Raw genomic sequence first — 22,128 nt, 5'->3', positions numbered from 1 at the left:
TTATTGAAAGAAAGATCTATGCCAAACACACTTTATCTTTTGGATGGGCTGCTGGTTAACTCCTCTTGATGACTTGGAATTTTCCCAAATCCATCATTCCACACATCTTTGGCTGGACATCTCCTTGATGTCCAAAGGAACAGCTTTACCTCCCTGCTTACCCAGTTCCTTTGGAAATCAGTGGAAAGTGCCCCACTGACTTCGATAGAGGCTGGGCGAGACGTGAGTCTGCAGGTCAGATGGCTATGATTTCCCTATAAAATCCTCAAAGCAGGATGACAGGTTTCAGTGGTAGCCATGTTAGTCTGAATCAGCAAAAAAAAAAAACAACACGGAGTCCTTGTGGCACCTTAGAGAATAATAAATTTGTTAGTCTCTAAGGTGCCACAAGAACTCCTCATTTTTTTTTTTTCAAAGCAGGATGTCACTCCATCATTGCTATTACATTGGTCTATTTCCTTTGCCCTGATATTTTGCCTACCATCTCCTATACAATCTCAGACAATTGAGGAGCAAGCTGAAGGTCAGGATGGCAGCTTTCTGCCAGTGGATCTCCGCTCCGTGGAGCCCAGGGAAGGAGATTTTGCTTTGCTTTTAAATGAACTCTGTGTGTGTTAAACCAGGTTAAAGGCCCCTGGAGATTGTGATCAGTTGCTCACCCACAGTTTGGCCTCAATCATGATATAGCAGGTGAAACAGCAGGAAACAGGAAGCATAGAAGTTTTATGACAGTGCAACTCCCCATGCAGAAAAAAGAAAAAAAGAAATTCCACTCAAAGGCAACAGAAGTTTGGTGCAGAGGAGAGAATGTTTAGGAGCAGTGAGAGCCAGGGATGGGTTTTTCTCCTGGATTCAAAGGAGCCAGACCGTCTCTCCAATGGTGTAAAAACAATATACCAGACAGGAGAATGGATCAGAGAGCTCAGACGGGGGGTGAAAGTAAACCAGTACGGACAGGGCCGGCTTACCAGGAAGAAGTGTCCGCTGGTACCAGCCTGTACGCAGCCAATGTTAAAGCGCTGTCATGACAATAGGGACCCTACCGGCAGGGACACCGATGGGGGAGTAGAAGGGCGGGGGGCGGTAAAAGGGCAGCTGCCCCGGGGCCCAGCAATTTAAAAGAGCCCAGGGCTCCCAGACAACGACGATGCTACCACAGCAGCAGCCGGAGCCCTGGGCCCTTTTAAAATCACTGCTGGAGCCCCAGGCAGCGTGGATGGGCTGGCTGGAGGAGGCTGACTTCCTTCCCCCTTCCACCCAAGGCCCCGGAGTTGGGCCCTCATATCAGTAAGTCTTCTGTGTTACTTTCACCCCTGGATCAGACCTTCTTGACAGAACTCCCTTCTATATTCCTTCCTGTGCTCTGCATTATTGTAGCTCACCTTCTTTCCTCTCTCTCTCCACCCCCTCCCCATGTCCTGGTGGTTCCCAGTTCCATCCTGCTCTGAATTATGACAGTTTCCCTACTTTCCTCTTCTCCCAACTCCCCTCCAGCTTAGCCCTGGTCTGCAGCATTATAGGAACTCCTTTGCTTTGCTTTCCTTTCTCAAGCAGGCCCTGAGACATTATGGAACCAGTAAGGTTCCCTCCACTTTCCATCCTGAGCACTCCTACAACAGCTGTACTAACCTAGTCCCTTAAGTTAGAGTCTGAGACACAGCTGCTTTTAGCTTCAGCATTTCCTTCCATTTCCAAGAGGATTTCTGCTCACACTAAGAGCTTGGAATCAGTGCACATATGAGTCACAAGCAGCAACATTTATACAAGGTAATTCACAGCACCCATTCATCTCCTCATCACAGGCAAGTCACTACACCTTGTATTTGTGAATGGATGTATAGATGATTAGACATCAGCTCATCTTGCCAAGTTCTGACAGTAAGCTGCTACGAGCGTGGCTGGAGTGACCTTTGAATGTTTCCTGCTTGCTCTGCTCAGAAAAGACATCCTCCTCTTTTCTTCCCGATAGAAAAAATCCTCAGAGCAACAAAAGCTGAAAAAAGAAGAGTGACTTCTCCAATACATACTTGATCTCACCCTTGGAATTTCCTTTCGAGAGTGCCGGGAAACAATTTCCTTAGCAAAGATTAATGGTTAGAACAATATATAGACAGATCAATACCAAACCTAAAACAGACAAGACGTGTGGGGAAATGAATTCAACTTTTCAGCTAAGGGGCAGATTTTCAAAAGCATCACTTCAGAGCACAAATCCAAGGACTTTCAATGGAACTTGTGCTCCTAAATCACTTAGGTGCTTTGGAAAGCTCCCTCCTAATTTCCAAAGTAGGCTTCAACCCAGTCTCTAGAGTAGGTGAGGTTGATCTTGTAGAGAAGGAGGACAGTCTGGTGGTGAAGGCACTGGACTAGGACTGAAGATGTGGGGATTCAACTCCTGCCTCTGACACAGATGCCAGATGTGACCTGAGGCGATCTGTGTAATTTCCCTGTGATTCTCACCCCCACCTGTAAAATGAGGTCACAGTTCTTCCTCTTCCTCATCTTTTATCTGTCTTGTCTATTTATACTGGAAGGTGTCAGGGCAGGGACTCTCTTACTAAGTCTTTGTACCATGCTTCACACAATCACCTTTGGAGTCCCTAGGCTCCTTTATATTGTCTGTCACAGGTCAGGACAACTGCACCTACATTCACCCTCTGTAGTCCAGCCAAGGCATCCACTTTGAGGCTTCTGGCTCCTCAGCAGTCACAAAACCCACATCTTTTCCTCCTGACCATGTTTTTTCCAGGCTGTACGGTTCCCTGCCCACACTGTTATTCCCAACAAGTCAGACTGCCTAACCAGGCCAGTGTTTCTGCTTTGCTCTCTCTCCAGAGGCTATAAGCAGCATGATGGCTAGCAGTCATCAGTTACCACACAACTCTTTCTAAGCAAGTGCATTTATTCTTATGGTAAGAGCAATAGAGAGAAAACACATTCAAAACAATAAAATAACCCAGGCACATGCTAAAAAGTTTAGTAGAAGTCACCCCCAACTCCAACCTCAGGCTCTGGCAGGCGTCAGTCCTTCCAACCCTTTGCAAGGATTGGGGCCCTCCTTCTGACAGAAAGTTCTGTCCGTTTGCTGGATCACAAAGGTGGCCCTGAGTCAGTTTAAACTAGGGCTATTAATTAAAAAGTCCTTTCTTTGTTTGTTGGTCTCTAGAGAATCCAGTTTGAACCAGAATACGTGAGCCTCTCTAGGAGGCAGTATCTCTCCAGAGCTGTTACAACTTGAGTGAATTTTGGCCTCATCACCTCCCTGGACTGTGGTCACCCTCCCCCACAGAATTATACAACTCCTGGCCCACAATGATATATAAACTTAATACAGTAAGATCTCCCAAAATAGCATTTCCTGCACTATGCCGGTCACACTGCCAATTAACAATACAAAACTATTCCAGTTCACTTGCCTAGATGAGGCAAGCAAATCCCCCTACCAACATATGAAAAAAAACAAAAATAAACTGTGAGCACAACTGCTATTTGGCCCATGGCAGAGCAATAATTGCCCTTTTGCAGATGTATTGTTTTCCAACAGTCAATTTGAACGTGTCTTTGAACAATTAAACAAGAGCTCTGTGTTATGTAGGAATGAATGTATGGAACTATCAGAATGACACTAACTAATACATGCAGTATCTCAACCTAGTTCTGCCTCAGAGCGGGGACAAAACATTGAAATGAGCCAAGTAAAAAAGTTTCAGACAGAGCGACAAGCTTCCCTTTGCTTCTTGTCAGAAAGTCATTTTTTCTGCAGGGAAACAAAAAAGATCTGCGGTGAACATGAATTCTGCACACGCACAGTGGTGCAGAATTCCCCCAGGAGTAGTAAACTCTGCAGCAGACCAGAGTGGAGGGAAGCTGCTTGTAATTCAGCAGCTCCAGGATTTCCGTAACCAGGGCTGTGAAACAGAGTCATTCAGTCCTGTTTAGGAAAGCCAAATTAATAGCTGCTAAGTCTTTCATTTAGTGTTTCTGAATCCCTTTGCGTGTTCACGGCAACAGCTTCCCTCATTGAGACAGTGCAGCTTGGAGAACTGTTCCATTAATGCCAGCTTGGCCTGGGCATTCACAACGGTGTGTTTACTATAAATGCTGGGACAACAAAGAGAGGAACAGCTTGTTTCTAGGGACCTCATACCACTTGCAAGAAAGAACCTGATTGGACACTGGAGAGTCCATGTAATGCAAGCTGGGATACAGATAGGCTGAGATAGGCCTTGTGCCAACATTTTGACTTCATTTTTCTGGGTAGTTCTGCTGTGACACCCAGAGATAGGCATATTTATCAATTCCATTGCCTTCCCAGGGTACTAGGGCCAATCAGCTGTGGAGGCATCAAGCTTTTGAATGCTGGACATGGGCATCACAACCTCTTCAGGATATCACAAGTTCAAAAGTGCTGTGAGCTTTGTCAGAGGAGTCAGGAGATTAAAGGTCAGAGAAATAATCTAGTCTATAAGCAGACTAATATGGAGAAGCTTCACAGAGTTCTCCTTATTGCAACAGAAATAGTCCTCAAGATAGATGCAACATATAAAATGGACAAAGCCAACTCAAATGGGATCGCACCAAAGAGCTATATTATAATGCAAATTAATCCTTGCACTTGACAGAGACTTATTTAAAGGCCTGATCCTGGTCCCTTTTAGTTCAACAAGCATTTTGCCATTAACTTTAGCAGAGGCAAGACCAGGCTATAAAGGAACGAAAGGAATAAGCAGCACTCATTCAACTGGTGTGCACTTGCCTGTGAAATACAAGCCTAAAGCAAAGGAGACAATAGCCTATTTTAAACTACAGAACATTGAGCACATAAAAACCTGTTTCTAGAATGGATTTGTTTCCTGGCAGAGGAACAAATCAAATATGGACCTCACATACAATACCCTACACGGTTTGAGCCTTTCTATAGTTCCTATTCTCTCACCTTAATTCTTCCCAGCATAGGGCATTGGCATAGATTTTTGATAGATTGGATACTGAGGCTGTAGTGGTCATTGACTGTTTCCGACGGCAGTAATAGCTGAGTGAGGGCAATCTCTTTGTCGCCTAACATCATTCCAACTCTTCTCATGCAGAGTCCTTCTGCCTCCACCTCCCAGCCCATTCTGATGACTGCCAGCCTCAGGTCATTCTGGCAGAAGCATCTAGAGCAGAGGTAGTAGGCGGACCATGAGCCAAATCTGAACTGCCAGAGGTTTTTGAATGTACTGCAAAATATACATATTTACTTATTATCCTAATAATTATTATTATTGTGGTGTCAAAAATGTTTCTCTGGAGTCTGGACCTTGATTATACCTTGACCAAGAAATTTGCATCTTGGCAAAAACAATCGACTACCCTGATAGAGGAAGGATAATTTTATGGTTCAGCTTCATCTCTGTCCCAGGAAAGCAGATCTGATCATAGGATGGGCATAGCCTTGCTTTAGGGATGAACGAGTAATAACTAGAACAAACAAACACAAGTCATTGCAGTTAAGAGGAGTTAAGAGTTCCAAGAACATCAATTAACGTAGATTATTCTGAAACCAGCTGAAATCTCTTCTCTTATTGTTTGTTAGTTTCAGGCCTACAATAAAATATTCCCTTTATCATCTGGAAAGGGATTTTTCCAGTAGGGCTCATTTAGATTGCACACTCTTTAAGACAGGAATTCTCTTTTCAATTGCTAGATCAGTGTTGGGTATTATTGATAATAATAGAAACATTCTGGCCCTGCAAAGCCAGTTCTTTTATCTTATCCTCAACTTTACCTTGTCTAAACACTTCAAAGTAATCACTTGGCAAAATCCTCATGACTAGAGTGATAATATCCAGGGTGTGTTTCAGCTAATGAAGGGCCAAGTTCTAGCTGCATCACACCAGGAAAAACAGGATACCTACATATGCTGTGAGTGGATAATGCAGAGGGTGTTTGTGGTTTGTTTTTGTAGTAGAAGTAGTATTGTGGTAGAGCCTAGAGGTCCCAACTGAGATGGGAGTCCCATTGTGCTAGGTGCTGTACAGACTCATAAGAAACAATCCATGATCTGGGGAATTTACAGTCTAAGTAGACAAGACAGACATTCACAGGGGAAACAGAGGCATAGAGAGATTAAATGACATGCTCAAGGTTGCACAACAGGTCTGAGACACTTTGGTGTCTCAACTCCAAGTTCAGTATCTGAGATGCATGCACTATTAGAAGACAAAACCAGAAAAAGAATTCTCATATGGGAATGCCAGACATAAGAAGCAACTGATCAACTAGGAAAAAATTCCAAAGGGGAAAGTCAGAACTTCAGTCCCAAAGCAACAGGAAGTTTGTTAAACAGATGCTGTTAAAAAAAGCATCATCTGCAACTAAAGAACAGTAAGAATGGAACGGAAGCAAATAGACCACATTTTCTCCAAAAGGGGGAAGGTTTCAGGAAATACATTTCTGAACAGCAAAGAGAAGAAACAAAAATAAATTATGCAGCACAAGATCAGTTAAGTGAATGTTTGGCAGGCAGGAGGATAAGTTCATTAACCAGGGGAATTCCAAGCAATTAAGAGATGTTAGGAAACCGTGATCCTGTTTCAGTGAACAGGAATATCTGATAACCAGAATTGGACTGCATACTCCATTAACAATTCACAGGGCAGCTTCCAAATGGCAAGATGGGGAAGTAGGATCTGAAGGGAAAACAAAGTCTTGATTTATGGCAAGAAAAGCATAGTGCTCTACATTTGAAATATACCATATTGCTTGACCTAGGTGTCTCAACATGGTGGTGATCTCACTGGGAGCTGGTGTGGGAAGCGGGCCTGCCTGCACTAAATGTAGCAGCACCACTGATAAATCATGCATGTGACAAGAAATATTTGAATAGTAACAGGGAGAAGGGGAAGCGAGGTCTGTCATGTGAAGATTTGTAGACTGAGCAGAATGACTCTGGTACAATCTGGTTACGATTCACAGAGAGCCCTTGTCTGAGAGAGACATTGTTCAAATCCAGGTAGCGAAGGGCTGCTGTGGGGATCATGCCTATATTTCATGGTGCAGCTGCATTTGTGTGTGACTGGATGCTCATTAGCATTGAATGAAGCATTGTTTCAATGGCACAACTCCATCAAGGCCCGGCCTTTAGAGATGTCAGAGGAGGTAGCTTTCAGAACATCTCAAAAGTGGAGAGAAAGACTGGAAGGTTCAGGTGGAGTGATGTCCCCACAAGGATTTAAACTATGTTTAGTAGGAGAAGAACCAGGGGACTGATCTTTTGGCATTTCTCTCTCAGGACGATAAACTCCAGTAGAAATCATCAGTATGGGTTAGTGCCCATACTAATTGGTGCCACTGACTTTGCAAAGAGAGTTACACCATGCACAGATATGATGATTAAATAGATAAGCACACGCTCCACTCCCCAGCCCCCTCACACACACAGAGAGCTTTAGGTAGCTAGTAATCAAAAGCTGCTAGAGAATTGGTGTCACCAGCACTCTAGCTTCTTTGTGTTTTACCCATTGTATCATTGACCTTTGACCTACTCCAAGAAGAGTTAGAGAACATGGGATGGAGAACAACTGTCTATGCTAGGATTCCCACTGCTTCTAGCAATGGGGAACTGAGCTGGGGTAGACAAAAGGTGGGAATTTTAAGAAACCTATAGTCCTAGCGAACACACAATGTGTCTCATGGTCACAGTGCTTGACATTGACAAACAAAAATAAATCCTCACCACACTCCATGCTAAAGGGGAGACAAGCAGCCCTCTCAGTTTTACACATGGGGGAACAGAAAGATGTTGAAGACCTCATCCTGCCCAGCTGCTGTGCACCCTCAATTCCCCCTGGCTTCAGTGGGACTTTGGTGAGGGGTCAGCACTTCCTGGGAAGAAGCTGTGTGCAATTTGGGCTGGGTCATTCAGAAAGCCTGTGTCAGAGTTGGTATTAGAACTCAAATCCCCTGCCTCCTAGTCCTGTGTATATTTAATCTACTACAGAAGACTGTTTATTGCATCCAAATGCTTGAAATGCTCCCTGGACCCTACTTAAACTTTAAGGCACAGAGCTAATTGTTAGGAAAGTGAATGTTCATTTGAGGGCTTGGCATATTGTAAAGTTATTAGGTCTCCAAAGCCACAGACGGCATTAAAAATAAGAGATGAACTTTCCCAGCGTTAGCTCAGGTTACAGCCAAGATATAAATGAAAAAATATAAGGCCTGAGGTTCCTCTTTGTTCTTGACACTTCATCAGTAACTAAAGCCATCCATGTGTCAGCACTTAGCCATATGACTTGGAAATGCCATGTGTATTATTGGGTCAAGTTCATTCAGCCACATTAAACAGAGCTTTATACTAAGAACTTTCAAACAGCCATTCTGCGTCAGACCAGCGATCCATCTAGCCTCAGATCCTGTCTCTGACAGTAGCAGATGCTGCAGAGGATGGTATCATTTCCCAATATGAGACAATCATGCATTGACATGTGCCCTGCATGAAACTCCAGTGGTTAGGGGTTGACTAACAAGCAGTATATTTAAAAACTGACAAGAGGAAATGTCATTGGATAGCTCCTTGTTCTTTGAGTATGAGAAAGATTAAATCTATTCATTTAAAGGGCAAGCACATTAATGTCTCTGTAATTTTAACCTATCTATATGTCACAAACTTGATTTCCCAGTTGGGTTTATAAAAAAAAAAATACATGTACATAGAAATATTTGCAGTCAGAGACAGTTTGACATCAAAAGCATAAAAATCTGACATGGCCTCTTTTCACAGAGGAAAATAGAAGGTAGCAAGTTTCCGCTTGACCTTCACCCACTCTGACTGGTGAGCTGAGCTTCACAAGAGATGACGAGTACCGAGATTTACATTCTTAGTTCAGGAGAAGGAAACTGTAGTGCCAGATTGCTGCCTTATTTGTTGTGATGACCCCCCAATTAGTATGGAGACTCCTTAGGTCAAACTCATTGGTAGCAGAGAGCCCAATATGTAATGAGCTGGGGAGAGCAAAATCTTTTAAGATATATTTGGCACCTTCATTGGACACATGCCTATGTAACTTATGATAAGTCCCCTCCTGCCAGTCACTGTTATGAAAAGAGCTTTCAGAACATTCGTACCATTACTATTCCTGGAATACACAGTTTGAGAAAAAGTTTGGGATGGGGGGGGAGCAGAAAATCAGAAATTCTTAATTATTACACAGTGGGGAAATCCAGTCCAAGGCCAGAGGTTAGGATGGGGTAGGGTGACAGAATTCTGGTTCTATTTCTGGCTCTACCATTGGCTTGCAATGTGACCTTGGGTAAATTACTTTATCCTCTCTTACCTCTCTTCCCCCATCTGTAACACATGGAAAATACCTACCTACCTGGGGTACTGTGAGACTTAGTGTTTGGAAAACACTTCAAGATCCTCACATATAAGGATCTACACAGCAATGCAAATTATTAAGCAGCTATTTAGCTATAGAAATTTATAAGAAGAAAAGTCTACAAAACTGACAATGCTGGTTCAAGAAGTGTACAACGTGACAAGATACTGCTCTCCCTGATTCATTTGGGCTACTATATGTTCCAAGGGGGCTATCAAGATATAACCATTTTGGTCACCAGTAGTCACAGTGGATACATGAAAGGTTATGATATTCTCACTTCCAGTAAATAACTTCAATTAATGATATTTAGACCTTGAATGGAGTTTGTTGCTAAGGTGTAAGAAAGTGCAACCATCACCTAGCTTCTGTACTGAATGATACATTGGTAGATTCTGCTAAAGAATTAATACCAAACTGAACACCAGATCACAAGTCAAGTTGCAAGACTTTGCCCTATGCTAACTAGTCAAAGCTTAATGACTTACAGAAAGAGTCACACAGAGAAAACAGTATTAATGAGGTATAGCCAAACAAGACAGAAAACTAGACGAGCATGTTTAAAATAAATAACCAAATGGAATGATGCAGGCACTTTCCGGGGTTTCCAGATTTTGTAAATATGAAACTTTGCAGCTGATGTTTCCCCCATTCTCACATTGTACATGCAGTCTACTTGTTACTTGTAGAGTGGTAAGGTTCATACTGTAAGGGTCATATGCACTTTTGTGACTCAGGAGGATTTTCCCATTGCAAATCCTAAATGATTTAGGACTTGTCCATATGGAGAGTTCACAGCATTCTGGGATGGAAATCTACTGCACACCAGCCTGCCATGCACTAACTGGCCCTGTGGACCCTGCTACTGTGCACTAGAAGTTCTGTAGTGCACTTTGATCTTCTGCTGTTCAGAACTTGTAGTGTGATAGCAGGGTCCACACGGCCAGTTAGTGCACATGGAGTGCTTTCAATCTACACACCAGCATGCTCTGTGCAAATTCTCCATATATACAAGCCCTTAGGCTCCTTTAGAAATCCCACCCGTGGTATATAGAGTTGATGAGCTATGAACACAGCATGTCACCGACTCCAATATGTATGCAAGACCCAGAATAAACCCTGTAGTGTGTTACTACTGGTTAGCACTTATATAGGTTATGCAGAGGGGCAGCCTCAGACCCAGGAGATCACAGATCCCTGTGCTCACAGCATTATTTCCTCTACCCATTAAGGACCACATTCTGAGCTCAGCAGGAATTGAGGATGTGTGGCGTCACCTTTCCCACAGTCTTCTATCTTACTCACATGGTCCCCATTACCTCACAATCTTCAATGAATCTATCCTCACAACTCTTTAATTCCAATTTTCAGATGGGGAACTGAGGCTGAGAGTTCTAAGTAGCTGACTCAAGATCACACAGGAAGTCTGTGGAAGAGCAGGGACTTGAACCTAGATCTCTCAAGTCTGAAACTAGGGTCCTAACCACTGGGCCATCCAGGACCAGCCTTTTTCCTGCTAACACTAGATTTTTGGAAGCCAGCCAGCTACCAGGGAATTTCCCAGCATAAGCTAGAGCAGTTCCAGGTGTCTCTAAGCTATGTTGTTATGACAACCCTATGGAACCATCCAGAATCCTAGTACAACTAAAGGGCAGAATGCTTTTGCTATACCTCTACCCTAGGCCATGCCCTCACTCAAGGGCTGCATAGATATTCTACAATAAGGAGATGCACTGGCTTTGCAATTCCGGTGCACCTGCAGCTTCAATCCCAGCCTTTACAGCTATGGGCTGCACAATGCAACTCACACCAACTATACTATTAGCCAAGTTATCTTGGCTGTTCTACTCCCACTACCCAGTCATGAGCGGCTTGTGAACTGTAGGGCCAAGGACTACGTACAGTATTGCTTTGATTCCATAACAAACACATCTGACCATCACTGGATTCAAGACAGTGATACATACAGCAGAAGTTTTAACCTATTACCAATCCTCTGAAACATTCAGGGCTCTGCTCAGCCATTCTGGAGGGAAAAAAAGTCTATTTTCGATATTAGGTAGCCACAATGAAGTGCCATTAAGAACTGAACCACAGATCCACAACAATGGTCACTTATCTGCAGGTAATAAACATATTGGACCAAACCCTCAACTTGTTTGAACTGTCATAGCTCACAAAGAGTCAATGGTGTTAGTGTCAATTTACACTGGGGGCGGATCTGGACCACTGCCACACACAGCCATTATAGGAGGTTTATTATAGACTCAGAATGAATGATAAGCTCAACAGTTAAGGCTATAAGATGACTAAAAAAAAATCACCACAAGAAGTGGCTGAACTGTGGAAAATAAATTATACTGCACACATCAGTAAATTTTATTTATTAGAATTTGTCACATGCTTGTCCAGTTGGCTGGATACAGTTTAAATTCACTCACTTTAAACAATCCCTTTCAACATTGTTAGGTGTAAAGGAAAGTGCTTCAAGTGTGTCCCAGTATAACAGCAGTTCTGTTTTTGTGCAATGACCCATGCACCAATCACTGGCAGGAGTTGAAGGGATAGCTCAGAGCACCAATTTAAACTTGGAGAGAGACAGCGGGTACATTTTGGATGCAATTTTTCTTGGAAGTAATTAGGGGTTGTCAAAAGGATTATTTTAAGACAGTGCTTCTGAGCAGCAATCACATGCAACCTGCAATGCTAGTGTGCAGAGGCAATGGGTGATTGGGGAACTTGAAGGAAGGAAAAATTAAATGAAAACAAATAAAAGTGGAGACAGGCCAATGGCATAAAGGTCTGGACCAGCTTTAAGCTTCCCCAAAGGTCAGGGGATGTTTGGGTCTGGGGTTTAGGTGCAGCCCCATAGTTGTGGGTAAACCGGTTTGATTTTCAAAAGTGCTGAGCATCTATAGCTCAAATGAAATTTTAGGTGCTTAGCACCTTTGGAAAAAAAAAATCTGACTCTCGGCCTTGAGAGTCATAGGAACCACATGGAAGGGCTTTTAAGGGAATCCCGTCCTGCACGTCTTGAAAGAAAGTCACCAGCAAAGCAGGGTCTTGGTCGTGGGGAAAGGATGGGTGAATCCCATGCCAAACTCCCCCCTCATCTCCAACAGAAGAAAGAATTTTTTACATGTAAAAAATTCTATCTACCACACAGAGAGCAATACCATAATTAAGCAACAGGACATGGATGTTCTAAGATACAAAACCAGAGATCAGCCACCATCTTCACTCTCCCAAACACTGCATCAGTCACCTCAGCACTCTGCCTATTGGGACTAGTTATAATGAAGTGGGGTTTATGCATGAAAATTAAGAACAAAAATCAATTGGTTGGGTGGAGGAGGTTACAGACTTACCACAGGTATACTGATCTCCTTCTTAGTCACAAAGCAAAAGTACATCCACTGGCCAAAAACCATGTCATAAGTGTACAGCACACTATCAGTATTTTTTTAAATGAGTAAAGGCGGCAGTGTTTTCATTATCAGTGATCATGCTAAAGTGCTGTCAAGTACATTCTGCAAAGCTAACTCATCCTCCTCCTTAAAACTCTCCTTTCCTGTGATGCCTATAAAACTTAGCAATGATTAGGCTGCCGGTATGCTTGGAGAGCTGCCTATCATGCTGACCAATACTGTCTCATTGTTTCCTCACAGGTATCCATCTGCTGGCTTATACTTCAATTGTAAACTCTCTGGGGCCGGGACTGTCTTTTTATCCTGTGTTTGTACAGCACCTAGCACAATGGGGTTCTGATCCATGTTTAGGGATCCTACATGCTATGGTAATATAAATGAATAATGTTGTGTATGGACTGTAAGTTTTAAGGACCATTTGCTAGACTGTAACAAATATGTTTGCACAGTGCCTGGCACTACGAAGCTCTGTCCTGGATGGATGCTAGTCCTAGTGCAATAAAAAGGTTAATAATAAATAATAGGCTTTGCATTCATCCTAAACAGCAATGGTTCAAAGGTCAACCAACCAACATCTCAGCACTCTGGAGCATGAAACTGGCTTTAACAATCTCATCCAATTTCCTACTTCTGTTGCATGGCAAAATTAGTCAGATAACAGGCTTTGTTTATAGAGTATCAGAGGGGTAGCCGTGTTAGTCTGGATCTGTAAAAGCAGCAAAGAATCCTGTGGCACCTTATAGACTAACAGACGTTTTGGAGCATGAGCTTTCGTGGGTGAATACCCACTTCTTCAGATGCATGTATTCACCCACGAAAGCTCATGCTCCAAAACGTCTGTTAGTCTATAAGGTGCCACAGGATTCTTTGCTTTGTTTATAGAGGAACTACAGGACACCTACGAGAAGCAAACAACGAATCCTCCTGCTGTACTTTTTGTAAATACACATTTGTAGGGTTAGTCTAAAAGTTGCCTGAGAAACCACCATTTAGTGGAACCAGGAAGTTCCATGGCTTGATTTTCTATTGACCCCCACCTTATATAGAGATTTATACCAGTGCACAATAGGTGTAAAACACCACTACATCAGAATGGTACCATTTTGCACTGCTGTACATAAGCGAACAAAGGGCAGGGTAATGGAGAATCAGACCCACCAATTCAGGCCCCTCCAAAAAGCAATTTGGCTTAATTCTCATTTTGCAGCTGTTTTACACTGGTGTAACTCCATTCATACAGTGGAATGACTCCTGACTTGCACTAGTGTATCTGTTCCTTCTATCTTTTCAATGCTTCCATCAGAGAAGATCTCAATAGCATGGGAATGCTAGCAACACAGCAGCTAAGGGAGTCAAATTTGCCTGGCAGCGAACACTTCAGAGATGAAAGAGCTGCTTTGCTTGGCCTGTTTCAAGGTTTACCTTTTGAAATGGCATGTTGAGGATTAGGCACAATGTCAAGAATCTTAAGTAGCAGAACAGGTTTGGGGGATCCCAAGCAGATAAGAATTTTATTGTTAGTTATTTTCCATCACACCTTCTACATCCCCCCAAGCCACAATGCCACTGCTTTACTGTTTAAGTGACACCATCTCTCAGACATCTGTAACTGCTCAGAGAAGCAAGCAATAGTATGTTATTGACAAGCCCAGCTTTTCACCCTGGCTCCATGCAAATTCCTTTTGTCTTGTGAATTTAAGTGACGCATTTCTCTAAAGCAAATATTTTTCTTGGTCCCACCCATTCTATTTTCATTCCTGGTGTGCCCCTCTGCTACATGTTGGAAGAAGAGGGGAGAGGATGATTGATGACTGAAGGGAAACAAGACAAAAGGGTTTTTCAAATGACCCTAATGAACATTAGACAACTATGCAAATGCCTTTCATGCACACAAGAGATGGGCACATGAAAACTGCACAAATACCATACACCCTAGTCTTGGAACTGGCCCCAGTTCCTTACTGAATGATGCTCAGTGCATAGATTTAATAAATAGTTAACAGAGGAAGAACAACAGGGAAGTGCACATAGAACTCCAGCACAAGTGCTGGAGTTAACTGACCAGGGTTTCCCCCATCAACGCCGCCACTTACCTGTTTGCACAAGCGACATCACCCTCCTGAGAAAGTGCACGTCATCTTTCATGTGCATTTTCTTTCCCCAATAAAGAAATGCATCATTGTTTTTTCTAAAAATAAAGAAATGAAAGCAAATTATATCCCATCAGAGTCAATGCTACAGCCCCACATTACCCTGCAATAAATAAAGGCCTGATCTTACAGAAGGAACCATCCAGGTAGAACCCAGTGAAATCTTTTCAGGACTGGGAACTAAATCTAGTAGTCGTGACCAGCCAATGGCAAAACTGAAACCCCACAGTGCACATGCCAGATAAGAAAAATATTTGAGCCTCAATCCTACCAAGTCCAGAGCCAAGGTAGTTCTAGAGAGGAGTGAAGAATTACCAGAGCTCAGCTCCACCATGCTCCTGCCCCTGGCACTCCTCCTCTCTCCCCTAACACAACACTTGTGCACAGTCCCACTGATTTCCACAGGATCATCATGGAGGTAGGGGATCCACTCACATGTAAGAGACTGCAGTATCGGGTCTTATTTTAGCTCAGAATATGCATTCCACAGTCAGGTGTCCTAGTGGTTATAAAAACAGTCAAACTTCTGTGATTTATACGCTATTGGTAGATGCACCTTAGTATTGTCCTTTGCAGTGGGAAAACAATTCCACCCCAAATCCAGCTACTGGAGAAGTTTAATAGCTCAGGCAGCTCCTAGTACACTAGCAATTGTTTAGATCTTCCCAGAGGCCCATGGGCTCTACCCTGTGAGGCTAGCAGTTTTAGCTGAACCCGCCATGTGACCATTCATCAGCAAAGAGGGCCAACACCTGCTACAGCTACTTAGTTTGGGGATGGCTTTTAACTCCATCCTTGCCAGATGTTGGATGATATCATAGCATAATTAGGGTGACCAGATGTCCTGATTCTATAGGGACAGTCCTGATTTCAGGGCTTTTTCTTATATAGCTGCCTATACCCCTCATCCCCTGTCCTGATTTTCACACTTGCTATCTGGTCACCCTAGCAATACTTAGCATGTATTATACCAATTGCCATCCACAAATAGCAAAGTGCTTTATAAAAAGCCAGGCATAGCTCAGGGGTAGCAACCTATGGCACGCGTGCCAAAGGCAGCACATGAAGCTGATTTCAGTTGCACTCACAGTGCCTGGGTCCCAGCCCTGGTCCAGGGGGCTCCGCATTTATTTTAATTTAAATGAAGCTTCTTAAACATTTTTAAAACCTTATTTCCTTTACATACAACAACAGTTTAGTTATCTATTTATAGACTTATAGAAAGAGACCTTCAAAAAACATTCAAATGTATATGACTGGCATGCAAAACCTTAAATTAGAGTGGAATAAATGAAGACTCAGCACAGCATTTCTGAAAGGTTGCTGACCCCTGGCATAGCTACTCCACTTTGAATTCACACCCTGCCTTAATGCAGAACAAATTTCATGTGTAGACAAGCCCTTAGATCATTGTCCCTGGTTTTTTTCCTTAGAGATGGGATACCTGGGGTACAGAAAGATAAAACAACTTGCTTAAGGTCACACAGCAACTCAGTGATGAAGCCAGGGTTAGAAACCAGGAGTCCTGGCTCCCACGCCCTTGCACCAGCCACTGGACCCATCATACAGCCCTTCTAGGTTCTTAAACAGCATTATGTACTTTTAATCAACTGTAGCTCTTGAGACTGCAGGTGCTATTCTAACTCACAGACACATCTAGGGCCTTATCTGAAGCCCACTGGAAATCCAGGGAAACTTTTCCAGTGACTTCGAACAGGCTTTGGATCAGTACCCTCAGCCTTATACTTTCCAGTATAAAGTGAGTGTTGCCCAATGATGAACAAGAAAAAATGAGTAAGGCCTGATCCTGCAAACATTAGTGTCAGTAATAGGCTTACTTACAGGAGTAAAGTAATTCAGCTGTGTAACCAAGGACTTCAGGATTTGCTGTGATATTTGTACTAGTGATCTTCAATCTGCTAGTTTGAAAACTTAGTTCCCTCCTCTGTGTTATTTCTAGTTCATATGTTCATTTCAGCTGGATTGTGTGGGTTTTCTCTGCCCAGCACCTTGGAATGTGGTTCATGAAGGGTTTGTATTCCATGGTCTCTTGTCAATTCATGCCCATCATGAATCAGTACATGCACGGGACCTATCAATAAAAGATACGTGGGGCCTGAGTCTGATCTAAATTGTGTCATATTAACTCTCTTTAAGTCAGTGGAGTTACTCCATATCTACACTGGTATCAGACTCTGGTCTGTATGGCATGTTTTCTGCAATTAATAGGGCTCAGTTTTCCACAGTGTCTGAGCTCTGTGTCCATTATGAAACTCTGATTCTGTGTCAGCCTGGTTCTGGCATAAGTTAGAGCACCTTTTAGGCTACTCTAACTTACACCAGTGGAGCACTGGCAGAGCTCTGCTACACTATACTATACTATACTGTACCACGTGCTTGCCCCTGGCACACCTCCTCCATCCCTTAACATGCTGCCTAAGCCAGGAGGCATGGGAGTGGCTGGCAAAGTAACCAGTCCACCAATTTTTCCAGAGACACTTTCCCCTCTACAAGGAGAACTTTCCACATGTGGTTTATGGCCAGATTCTGGCCCCTTTGTGCCACCTGAGTGGCTTAAAAAGGCCAGATTGTTAATGAGAAGCTGGCCCATAAAAAAGGTCAGAGAGGACTATTCTAATCATCCAGGCTGACCTCCTACATGCATAGCACAGACCAGAGACTGTCACCCAGCAATTCCTACATCCAGCCTAAAGACATCCAGTGGTAATTTAAAATGCCAAGTATGGAGGAATTTCCTCCTTGCTTCATGCCCCTTCCACTTGGACCCATTGGGGTACACAGCTTGGGATGCCAGAGACATAGAAACAGAGAACTTTACTAAATGTGCATCTACAGTATACCCTGAACCTGCTGGAGTATAGAGGGGGATACATTCCTCTCAGTAAATTCATCCTTGTAATAGCTTCATGGCTTTGCTGAGACTCACTGAATTGTGTTTAGCAACATACATCTTCTTGTTATTTGCTGCTAATCTTTCACAGTGAGACATTATCCCCTTGGAAGAGAAATGGTTTAGCATTAGTCAGTGTATTGAAGAAGATTTCTGTCTACCATCCGATAGCTGGTCAGCATGCTGATACATTTTGTGAATCTCGGTCCATTTCCCATTGTTCACATCACACTGCCAGCCTCAGCAGAAAGAACAGGAGCACTTGTGGCACCTTAGAGACTAACAAATTTATTTCAGCATGAGCTTTTGTGAGCTACAGCCCACTTCATCGGATGCATGTAGTGGAAAATACAGTAGGAAGATAGATATATATATACACAGAGAGAACATGAAACAATGGGTGTTACCATACACACTATAAGGATAGTGATCAGTTAAGGTGAGCTATTATCACCAGGAGAGAAAAAGAACTGTTTGTAATGGTAATGAAAATGGCCCATTTCCAGCAATTGACAAGGAGATGTGAGGAACTGCAGGAGGGGGGGAAATGTGCACCTGCAAATCAGCGGCACTGCTATGGGTACCTGCATGGCCCCACAGTCTGCCAATATTTTTATGGTTGACTTAGAACTATGCTTCCTAACACTCCTACTCTACTTGCGCTACATTGATGACTGATCACGAAAGCTTATGCTCAAATTTGTTAGCCTCTAGGGTGCCACAAGTACTCCTGTTCTTTTTGCGGATACAGACTAACACAGCTGCTACTCTGAAAGCCTCAGCAGAGAAGCCAGTAATTGAATAGGCCCCAGACATTGGATTCCTCTCTTGCACAGTAAGGTGATTGCTTTGGGGGAAGGGTGTGGTGTGTTGGCTGGGTAGCGTGAAGGAATCTTGTCCTATCACTATTTGTTCTGTGATTAAACAGAACACATCAGCATCCAGCACTTTTCACAAGCATTACATTCCCTCCAAGTCATTTTTAGAGACATTTACACTCCTGGTCTGCATATTATTCTGGAATAACCTGTCACTGCCATTCACAGCATATTATTCTGGAATAATTTGTCACTGCCATTCACACCATAACACACACCAGAGAACACTGGTAGCACAAGGAACTTTGTGTTTTCCCTTTCAATGGCCATGTGAGCACATTCGTGCAGTTTCACCCTTTTCTCCTTACACTAACCAAGAGAGACAAGGTGGGTGAAGTAATATCTTTTATTGGACTTCTGTTGGTGAAAGAGACAAGGTTTTGAGCTACATAGAGCTCTTTTTCAGGTCTAAGCTCTGTGTAGCTTGAAAGCTTGTTTCTTTCACCAACAGAAGTTGGTCCAATAAAAGATATTACCTCACCCACCTTCACTCTCTCATATCCTGTGACCAACCCAGTTAAAATACCTCTGCAAACAAAACATTTAAGGCATATTTATAAAGTCAGACAGTCACCCAGCTTCTTCCCCTTGCAATACAAAAGCCTCTTTGTTATGAAATGAGCTAGAAGAAATGAGCCACCTGAAACATTCCTCACTCTCTTGATTACCCTCCCAACCTTAGTCCCACTTGACAACACAGCTGTAAACAGCTGCCTCCAGGGTCTATCACACTTTGGACAATTTAAAGCCACAAGAAAAGGAATTGTTCATCCCTAGCCTTTCCAGCTACTGCAGAGGGCTGAGCATTTATGTTGTTCCATTTATGTTGACCTACTTTAATAAGTTGATTACTGCCAAATGTATGAGGGACATGTATATACCACAGGAATGTCCTTCTTGTATTACCAGACATACCTGATTTCAGTAGAACATCAACTTAAGGAGGCAGCATAGGAATTATGGGGGAGGAGTGGGAAGAGACTGATGGAAAGGGCCTGACAGACTGAGCATGACTTTGGACTGTGAAGAAATTCTGAGGATCTTCTAGCAATTGATGATCTCTGACTTCTGCTTTTGTGTTCAGTTCCGTGACCTCATCCTCCTACCCTGTTAGTCGATTCTGTCCTCCTGTCATGTCCTGCTTGTCATGTAGAGCTTTCTGGGGCAAAGGCTATCTTTTGGTATAATTTGTATAGCACATGGCACATAACTCCCTCTGTACCAGGGGTTGCATGGAGGAGAGGGAGGGACTGGGAAGCCTGAAACAGGTTTACTGTATTACTGAGGAGGGAGGCAGCAATATTGGGTAAACTGATGCTGAGATGGACTTTGATGGAACCTTGTTCCTGACAGATATGTTGAGCCAGATTCACAGCTGGTGTAAACTGGCAGAGCTCCTTGATTTCAGTGCAGCTATGCCAATTTACGGCAGCTGAGGATCTGCTCACTGTATGTTAACAGAACAGCACAGTGTTCTGCTGGTATAACTGAGGGGGAAGCAAAGACCTTGTAAGGGGGTTTTACGCTCCTGGGATTTTTTTTAACAATTTGCTTCTTTGTGAAATCTGGTACATTCCAAAGGCTAAATGTTTGCTCTTGACAAGTATGCTTTTGATCCCAGGCAGGGATGATTTCTCAGGATATAGAGAGGAGGTTAATTTCAGGGACAGAGAAAGCATCCCACTGAATAGATCAGGGTAGGTAACCTATGGCACATGTGCCAAAGGCGGCATGTGAGCTGATTTTCAATGCCACTCACACTGCCCGGGTCCTCGCTACCGGACCGGGGGTGGGGGGGAGGCTCTGAATTTTAATTTAATTTTAAATGAAGCTTCTTAAACATTTTAAACTTTATTTACTTTACATACAACAATACACCTCTACCCCTATATAACGTGACCTGATATAACACGAATTTGGATATAATGCGGCAAAGCAGAGCTCTGGGGGGGCATGGCTGCACGTTCTGGCAGATCAAAGCAAATTCGATATAACGCAGTTTCACCTATAACATGGTAAGATTTTTTGGCTCCCGAGGACAGTGTTTTATTGGGGTAGAGGTGTAGTTTAGTTTAGTTATATATTATAAACTCATAGAAAGAGACCTTCTAAAAACCTTAAAATGTACTACTGGCACGCGAAACCTTAAATTAGAGTGAATAAATGAAGACTTGGCACACCACTGCTGAAAGGTTGCCAACCCCTGGAATAGATGGGGTCAGAACTTTCACAAGGGATTTCTAATGCAGTCCATTGCAGGAAGGCTTTTCCTGATGGACAAATGGAGTTTACAGTACTTAGATCAATAATCTAGAGTTTCAAAAGCCACCAGACATTGACCATATGCCACTGAGAGATAGTGCTGTGCAACAGAAAATCCTAGGGTGAAATTCTGGCCCCAGTGAAGGCAATGGGAGTTTGGCAATTTGATTTTGGTGGCATTCCCCCAGGGATGAATTTAGCCCCTGGGTTTTAAAAAGAGATCATTCTTGCTTTTCCCAGAGCCTGAGGTTTAACACTTCAATAATCCAAAACATTTGTTTTGTTATTATAATTAGTGCCAGCACCAATCCAGATGGCTTATGCAACAATATCTATTGTCTGAGAAGGAATAGTAATACTGTGTGTAAGTCCCCAGAACCTGTCCTCCAAGGAAAGTGCTTGACAGACATGAATTAATTAATCTCCACAACGTACCTTTGAGACAGGGAAATTGGGGAGCTGATTTTTACAGCTTCTGAGTAGCCCCAATTCTAACAATGGTCAATAATACCTGTGGTGCTCAGCACCTCACCTAATCAGCTCCTTTTAAGTGACTTATCCAAGATACACTAAACCAGAGACAAACCAAGAATAGAACCCAGGCACTTGGACGCCCAATCCACCCCTGCTCAGTCTAAATTAAAGAGCTTTGAGCCACATCTGCAGCAGCAGCCAATAGACTGTAAATTGCAGGACTGAAATACTAATGGCCAGATGCAAATCATTATGTGGTTCCAATCAGGGTTTAGGTTAGATTTAATGCCTGAATAAGTGAACGTTGAGGGGTTAGCAATTAAGGTCCAAGGTTTAGCTTATATTTTTAAAAGATGAAAAGAAGAGGGAGATTAAAAACACAGGCATGGAAATATTATATACATATATTTTTACAGTGAAACAAAGGAGTTTGTGAGGCCCTTTGGAACCCATGAGAAAGACTTGCTGACATCATTGGGCTTTGGATTAGGGCAATAAGCCCTAGGGTATTGGAATCCCAAACACAGCAGCTTTATGCTAGCACATGAGAACCAGAAGATGAAGCTGATTTGAAAAAGCAGGGGTAATCGACCAGTGTTGTCTCATTGTCTGCAACCAAATCATGATTTGCAAAATGTGAACAAAATGAATTAAGGGTATAAA

Source organism: Gopherus evgoodei, chromosome 18 (genome assembly GCF_007399415.2).
Source record: "Gopherus evgoodei ecotype Sinaloan lineage chromosome 18, rGopEvg1_v1.p, whole genome shotgun sequence".
Taxonomy (NCBI): domain Eukaryota; kingdom Metazoa; phylum Chordata; order Testudines; family Testudinidae; genus Gopherus; species Gopherus evgoodei.
The sequence above is the reverse complement of the archived record's forward strand: the minus strand, read 5'-3'. Positions refer to the sequence as shown.